Below are 7,329 nucleotides of genomic sequence, written 5' to 3' on the forward strand. Positions count from 1 at the left end.
CGGCGGGTCGCGCCGGCGTAAATCACAACAGGTCCTTACCGGCGGGACCTGGCTCCATGGGCGGCCTGCAGAGTCCTCGGGGGGGAGGGGGGGGGAGGGGGGGGGGGGCGTGGGGGGATCTGGCCCTAGGGGATGCCCCCACGGTGGCCTAGCCCGTGGTCGGGGCCAACCGATCTGTGGGCGGACCAGTGCCATGGAGGCACTCTTTCTCTCCCCACGGCCGCTGTCAACCTCCGCCTGGCAGGTGCAGAGAAGCAGCCCCCTGCGAATGCGCTGGGATGACGTCAGCACACGCTGGTGCTCCCACGTGTAGCCATCTAAGATGGACACTGGGCTACAAAATGGAGAACTGCTAAGGTTGCAGGGAAAAACAGTCTTAGCAAGGACAAGCAGTTTGCAGAAGACTAATTAGCATTCTGCACGCACAGAAACCAGTTTTTGGCCAGGTGCAGAGTTTCAGCCAAAGGTGTAAATGGCAACAGATCTACATAGTAATGAGGTGATCCAGATCCAGACCCCGCACAATAGAAACATTTAAGTATCAATGGATACTTTTGAGTAGACGCCCAGACAGAATGGCACCACAGTATCCAACACAAAGAACCATAGGGACCGCCCCACCCATCGAGGAACGACCCTCAGATTGGGGAGTTTGGAAGATATCGATTGGGAAAGGCCCAATCGATACATGGCAGGTAAAAGGACCGCCCCGAAGGGGCACGGACTTCGGGGACCTATAAGAATAGACCCCGCACATGGTTCGGTCTGCTTTGCTCCGGCCCAGATCTGCTGTTGCTTCCAGACTCCGGCCCAGACTTGTTACATCGCATCCTGACTCCAGTTTCAGCACCGGCCGTTGAGCATCAGCCATCGAACTGTAAGTGCCAATACAACGATCGCTACGTGATCCAGACCTTGCTAGATCCTGACAACTTTAAGTACCTGAGAGTTGCAGACCAAGAACGGGACGAAGGCCTTGTCCCCTGACCTTGCCTGTTCCTGTCTTGATAAGTATTTTAGTTGTTTAGTATTAGAAGTAAGTTAATCTCTTTAGCGTATGCATGTGTATTTATTATATTTGTCATAATAAATATCAATCGTTTGGACTTACTAATCGGTGTACAGATTTATTACTTTGAACCTGACCTTGATATACTTGTGAGGTGTCTAAATACGGCACCTGGCGACTCCTGAACATAATTACATACACAGAGCCATAGTAGTGTTAAGCACACGACCTTTAAACGGAGGCGTGTTAATACACTCCAGTAAAACGAGCAACACATGCATGTGCCAACTCGTGCCAGCCGGCAGAGGCCCTTCAGCGCCGGTTGGCATAGCTGATGCTCGATCAATGACTCCAGAAGCGAGATTGGATGGCAATTGAAGGCTTTATTGGACTAGATGTTTCCCCCAGCAGTGCAGGTACAGAATGCAGCTGCTAGGGAGACACAGGCTCTTATACTCCGCCTTACTGGGCGGAACCAGCAGGCAGGCTTCACCAATGATATTGCTGTCTCAGGTACCTCCCACACCAGTGGTCTTACAGCATCAACCTGGGTACCGTAATACCCCTAATACCGACTACCACATTGGCGCCAAGCCCTTCCGGAAGGTGTATTCCGCACCTTCGGGGCGGCCCGATGCCAGAGTGGTTCACGCCACTCCTCGGCGCCGGAGTGGCCCGTCCCGCCGGTTCGCGGAGAATCCCGCCCATTATTCCTTATGTCCGAATGAAGCTTGTGGTCTTCCAGTTGAGGTAAATGCTTTATTGAGTAAGTTTGTTTTCTCTCCAGAACTTATACTAGATGTTACATCTGAGCTGTCTGTCTGTGTCCTGCTCACTAGCTGCTGTTCCCGTGAAGAGTGAGGTCTTGGATGCCGTCTATCTATTTTGTGCATCTCTAGTGCTCCCTCTAGTGATTACTTTGTTGTAGTGTATTTACATTAACCCCTTGTATACATGCAAAAGTGCAGATCACTACAACCAGGACCTCTGATGAGTCTGTCCTATCGGGGGGTCATGATATAAGCAGCGATGGTGATATCTGGTAATATCCCAGTTGATGTTATAAGTGTTGACGGGAAGATCCCAAAAGACCATGGGCCGGATTCTCCAATTCTGGGCCATTTTGCTGGGGGCCAGCAGGGCGGCAGCATCGAGCACCCAGCTCTAGCTGCCGATATGCCCCGGAGAATTGCCATATCCGTGGCTGCGCATGCGCACGCCAGCGGCCACGCCGTGCAACATGGTGCCGGCCGAGAGCCCGCTAAATAATACCTCCCTTTGGGCGGCTCGCACGCCCCGGACCATCCCCACAATGACCCCAGCCCCTAATAAAGGCACCTCGGCCCCTCGGCTCGGCCTGCCCCGACTGTGGCGGTACTGATTGAGTCCGCAGCCGCCAGGCCGAGTTCCCGAAGGATCAGACCACACGGGACCGACGCCACCGGGAATTCGGCCGGGTGGGGGCGGAGCATCGCAAAAGCGGCGTCGCCCCCGATTTGGTCGGGAACTCGGATTCGCCGGCCTATTGCCGGACGCGATTTCGGCGTCGCCGACCGGAGAATACAGCCCCATAACTTGTATTTTTATCAATCACGGAGGAACCGAGTCTCAGGGCCACTAATTAATTTTACCAACAGCATAATTAATTGTGCCAAACAGCATAAGCAGCAAGTGATAGACAGAGCTAAGCGATTTCACAACCATTGGATCAGATCCAAGCTCTGCAGTCCTGCCACATCCAGCCGGGATGGTGGTGGACAATTAAACAGCTCACTGGAGGAGGAGGCTCCACGAATATCCCCTTCCTCAATGATGGAGGAGCCCAGCCCTTGTGCTCCAGAACTTGCCGCCCCCCTAGCCGAGCTGTTCCAGTACAGCTACAACACTGGCATCTACCTGGCAATGTGAAAAGTTGCCCAGGTGTGTCCTGTACACAAACAGGACAAATCCAACCCAGCCAATTACCCCCCTATCATTCTACTCTCCATCATCAGTAAAGTGATGGAAGGAGTCACAAACAATGCTATCAAGCAGCACTTACTGAGCAATAACCTGCTCACGGACACTCAGTTTGGGTTCCACCAGGGTCACTCAGCTCCTGACCTCATTACAGCCTTGGTTCAGACACGGACAAAAGAGCTGAATGCCAGAGGTGAGGTGAGAGTGACTGCCTTGACATCAAGGCAGCATTTGACCGAATATGGCTTCAAGGAGCCCGAGCTAAACTGGAGTCAATGGGAATCGGGGGGGAAACTCTCTGCTGGTTGGAGTCATACTTGGCACAAAGGAAGATGGTTGTGGGGGTTGGAGGTCAATCATCACAGCTCCAGGACATCACTGCAGATGTTCCTCAGGGTAGTGCCCTCGGCCCAACCATCTTCAGCTGCTTCATCAATAACCTTCCATCCATCATAAGGTCAGAAGTGGGGATGTTTGTGGATGACCATTTGCGACTCCTCAGATAATGAAGCTGTCCGTGTCCAAAGGCAGCAAGACCTGGAGAGTATCCAGGTTTGGGCTGACAAGTGGCAAGTTACATTCGCGCCACACAAGTGCCAGGCAATGACCATCTCCTACAAGAGAGGACCTAACCATCACCCCTTGACATTCAATGGCATTACCATCGGTGAATCCCCCACAATCAACATCCTGGGGGTTACCATTGATCAGAAACTGAACTGGACTAGCCACATTAATACTGTGGCTACCAAAGCAGGTCAAAGGCTAGGAATCCTACGGTGAGTAACTCACCTCCTGAGCCTGGCAACCATCTACAAGGCACAAGTCAGGAGTGTGATGGAATACTCTCCACTTGCCTGGATGAGTGCAGCTCCAACAACACTCAACAAGCTCAACACCATCCAGGACAAAGCAGCCCCGCTTGATTGCTCCTCCTTCCACAACCATTCAAACCCTCCATCACCGTTGAACAGTGGCAGCTGTGTGTACCATCTCCAAGATGCACTGCAGTAACTCACCAAGGATCCTTCAACAGCACCTTCCAAACCCACGACCACTACCATCTAGAAGGACAAGAGCAACAGGTACCCGGGAACCCCACCACCTGGAGGTTCCCCTCCAAGTCACTCACCAACCTGACTTGGAAATATATCGGCCGTTCCCTCACTGTCGCTGGGGCAAAATCCTGAAACTCCCTCCCTAACAGCACAGTGGGTGTACCTACAGATGAAGGACTACAGTGGTTCAAGAAGGCAACTCACCACCTCCTTTTGAAGGGCAACTAGGGATGGGCAATAAATGCTGGCCTAAGCAGCGACACCGTAAATGAATTTTTTTTAAACTCAGGTTCGTGCTTTTCAAAAACCAGGGGAGGAATGATCCAACGCCCAGGTCTGCTACACGTACACCCACACACAGTAAGGTGTTGGGGGAGATAGAAAATAAAAGGTTTTACACTCCAATATTAGATTACGTGACTTTCAGAGTCCAAGAAGTCAAAGACAAAGACCAGACGGTGTTTCCTCTATGGTGGGGTTTTGTTCCCATGAGTTTCTGGTTGGAGTTAATAATACAAACATCCTTGAAATGCTTCAGCAGGGTGGGCTTCCTGTGCTGAGGACACATCGCAGGCGTTGTTCAGAGACTTTTAAAGTCAGTGTGGCTTCATGGAGTTGAGAGGTGATGGCTGGTTGCTTATTCAACCATGCGGCTGGTGTCCTTTCCAGTTAATGTTCGAACAACAGTTTGAGGATTTCCCAGCTCTCTGAGGAAGACAGAGATTTCAAAATAGCCATTTGAATCATATGTTCCCTTTTTACCCACTGTGACCTCAAAAGGGATATTCATTCTGTGTCTGGACCTGCCTTTGATTTCAGGGCTGTTAATGTCCTAGTCATTTATTGTTGAGCATCACCATAGAACATAGAACATAGAACATAGAACACTACAGCGCAGTACGGGCCCTTCGGCCCTCGATGTTGCGCCGACCTGTGAAACCATCTGAAGCCTATCTGACCTACACTATTCCATTTTCATCCATATGTCTATCCAGTGACCACTTAAATGCCCTTAAAGTTGGCGAGTCTACTACTGTTGCAGGCAGGGCGTTCCACACCCCTACTACTCTCTGAGTAAAGAAACTGCCTCTGATATCTGTCCTATATCTATCACCCCTCAATTTAAAGCTATGTCCCCTCGTGTTGGTCATCACCATCCGAGGAAAAAGACTCTCACTGTCCACCCTATCTAACCCTCTGACTATCTTATATGTCTCTATTAAGTCACCTCTCAGCCTTCTTCTCTCTAACGAAAACAACCTCAATTCCCTAAGCCTTTCCTCGTAAGACCTTCCCTCCATACCAGGCAACATCCTAGTAAATCTCCTCTGAACCCTTTCCAAAGCTTCCACATCCTTCCTATAATGTGGTGACCAGAACTGCACGCAGTACTCCAGGTGCGACCGCACCAGAGTTATGTACAGCTGCAGCATGACCTTGTGGCTCCGAAACTCAATCCCCCTGCTTATAAAGGCTAGCACACCATATGCCTTCTTAACAGCCCTATTAACCTGGGTGGCAACTTTCAGGGATTTATGTACCTGGATGCCGAGATCTCTCTGTTCATCTACACTACCAAGAATCTTGCCATTAGCCCAGTACTCTGCATTCCTGTTACTCCTTCCAAAGTGAACCACCTCACACTTTTCCACATTAAACTCCATCTGCCACCTCTCAGCCCAGCTCTGCAGCTTATCTATGTCCCTCTGTACCATAAGAACATAAGAACATAAGAACTAGGAGCAGGAGTAGGCCATCTGGCCCCTCGAGCCTGCTCCGCCATTCAATTAGATCATGGCTGATCTTTTGTGGACTCAGCTCCACTTTCCGGCCCGAACACCATAACCCTTAATCCCTTTATTCTTCAAAAAACTATCTATCTTTACCTTAAAACATGTAATGAAGGAGCCTCAACTGCTTCACTGGGCAAGGAATTCCATAGATTCACAACCCTTTGGGTGAAGAAGTTCCTCCTAAACTCAGTCCTAAATCTATTTCCCCTTATTTTGAGGCTATGCCCCCTAGTTCTGCTGTCACCTGCCAATGGAAACAACCTGCCCGCATCTATCCTATCTATTCCCTTCATAATTTTAAATGTTTCTATAAGATCCCCCCTCATCCTTCTAAATTCCAATGAGTACAGTCCCAGTCTACTCAACCTCTCCTCATAATCCAACCCCTTCAGCTCTGGGATTAACCTAGTGAATCTCCTCTGCACACCCTCCAGCGCCAGTACGTCCTTTCTCAAGTAAGGAGACCAAAACTGAACACAATACTCCAGGTGTGGCCGCACTAACACCTTATACAATTGCAACATAACCTCCCTAGTCTTAAACTCCATCCCTCTAGCAATGAAGGACAAAATTCCATTTGCCTTCTTAACATCCTTAACATCCTTCAACACTATCCACAACTCCACCGACCTTCGTGTCATCTGCAAATTTACTAACCCATCCTTCTACACCCTCTTCCAGGTCATTTATAAAAATGACAAACAGCAGTGGCCCCAAAACAGATCCTTGCGGTACACCACTAGTAACTGAACTCCAGGATGAACATTTGCCATCAACCACCACCCTCTGTCTTCTTTCAGCTAGCCAATTACTGATCCAAACCGATAATCACCTTCAATTCCATACTTCCTTATTTTCTGCAATAGCCTACCGTGGGGAACCTTATCAAACGCCTTACTGAAATCCATATACACCACATCAACAGCTTTACCCTGATCCACCTGTTTGGTCACCTTCTCAAAAAACTCAATAAGGTTTATGAGGCATGACCTACCCTTCACAAAACCGTGTTGACTATCGCTAATCAACTTGTTCTTTTCAAGATGATTATAAACCCTATCTCTTATAACCTTTTCCAACATTTTACCCACAACCGAAGTAAGGCTCACAGGTCTATAATTACCAGGGTTGTCTCTACTCCCCTTCTTGAACAAGGGGACAACATTTGCTATCCTCCAGTCTTCCGGCACTATTCCTGTCGACAAAGACGACATAAAGATCAAGGACAAAGGCTCTGCAATCTCCTCCCTGGCTTCCCAGAGAATCCTAGGATAAATCCCATCTGGCCCAGGGGACTTATCTATTTTGACATTTTCCAAAATTGCTAACACCTCCTCCTTTTGAACCTCAATTCCATCTAGCCTGGTCGACTGAACCTGAGTGTTCTCCTCGACAACATTGTCTTTCTCCAGTGTAAACACTGACGAAAAATATCCATTTAACGCTTCCCCTATCTCCTCTGATTCCACACACAACTTTCCACTACTATCCTTGATTGGCCCTAATCTTA

The sequence above is a fragment of the Scyliorhinus canicula genome, chromosome 8 (genome assembly GCF_902713615.1).
Source record: "Scyliorhinus canicula chromosome 8, sScyCan1.1, whole genome shotgun sequence".
NCBI classification, from domain to species: domain Eukaryota; kingdom Metazoa; phylum Chordata; class Chondrichthyes; order Carcharhiniformes; family Scyliorhinidae; genus Scyliorhinus; species Scyliorhinus canicula.